Source organism: Arachis ipaensis, chromosome B6, assembly GCF_059453495.1.
Source record: "Arachis ipaensis isolate K30076 ecotype BB chromosome B6, ASM5945349v1, whole genome shotgun sequence".
In the NCBI taxonomy this organism is placed as follows: Eukaryota; Viridiplantae; Streptophyta; class Magnoliopsida; order Fabales; family Fabaceae; genus Arachis; species Arachis ipaensis.
The window spans coordinates 78,157,505-78,158,875 of record NC_142441.1 but is presented as its reverse complement, the minus strand read 5'-3'; positions in this window follow the sequence as shown (position 1 = coordinate 78,158,875).

The window sequence follows — 1,371 nt, the reverse complement described above, 5'->3', positions numbered from 1 at the left end:
TAAAAAGAACATTTCATTGCAACTCCTAGGGAAGATGACCCTGGACTTCAAACTCCCGGTTAGTGATTTGTGTTTTGTATTGTGATAATCTTTTGAATTAACATTTGATTATGTGAACTTGTTTTTGGTTTGGACTAAGCTACTATCGAATTAATTCTTGTTTTGATTGATTCTAAACCGACAATAAATTCTCTATTATCAAATTTGGCGCCGTTACCGGGGAGTTGCAATGGTGTTGTATTCTTGGCTATTGTGCATATTATGAATATTGTGAATAGCTTAATTTTGGTTGATTGTGCATATGTTGCTTGCTTCTTTTTAGCTTTTGTGAATATGTTAATATGTGAATATGTGAATAGTTTATTTTGATTGATTGCTTGTTTTTCTTGTTTTAGGAGTTCATTTTATTTGTTCTTGTTACCTTTGGTTTTTATTTTCTCTTTATCCTATGAATTTTCACCCATTGCATTGTGAGTTTGGTTGCTATTGTATATAGGAATTGGGAATTTCAATTGCTTGTTACCTAGATGGAATGAAAGGAACTCACCACTATACTATAAGATGTGGGTGCACAAGCTTTGAAATCTCAAAAGCCTTGGAGAATATAAGCTTGGGTGAGAGCTTCTCAATAAAGTCCAACTTAAGGACTCTAAATAGAAGTGCTACGTGGGAGACACTCCACCATGGTAACATTGTTTCAACCCTTCTCTTTGTTCATAATTTGCCTTAATTGCATTTTTGTTTGATTGGTTAGCTTAGAATTAGTTTAATTCTGAGATTTGATAGGTTAGTTTTGGTTTGGATAATGAATTTATGGGTTTTTTCATGTTTTGATGTTGAGCTTTTGTTGAGTTAAGCCTTGATGCCTTAGATTTTGAAAGAAAAATTTTTGAAAAACAGGGCATCTGTGCGTACGCACATACTTGTGCGTGCGCACGCAACTTCAATTTTCTGCGTCCTGTGCGTGCGCACCGACCTGTGCGCACGCACACTAAGGGTTATGCCTTCTGTTTGCAGCGACAGCATGCCTTGTGCGCATGAACCACTGCCCAATTTTGTTCATGTGCAAGCGCACGGACTTGTGTGTGCGCACACACATGATCCTTTCCACGCGTACGTGTCCCTTACGCGTACGCGTCACCTTCCATTTTCTCCATTTTACGCGTACGCATCACCTTCTATTTTCTCCATTTCATGCGCACGCGTCCATGACGCATACGCGTCGATCTCTATTTTTTGCCGTACCATGCACACATGTCCCTCATGCATACGCGTGACCCCTTGTGCGTGCGCACGGCCTTGTGTGCGTACGCATGCCCCTGTTTTCACCCCCTATACTCTTTTTCTTTTCTTTTCTTCTCTCTACTCCTT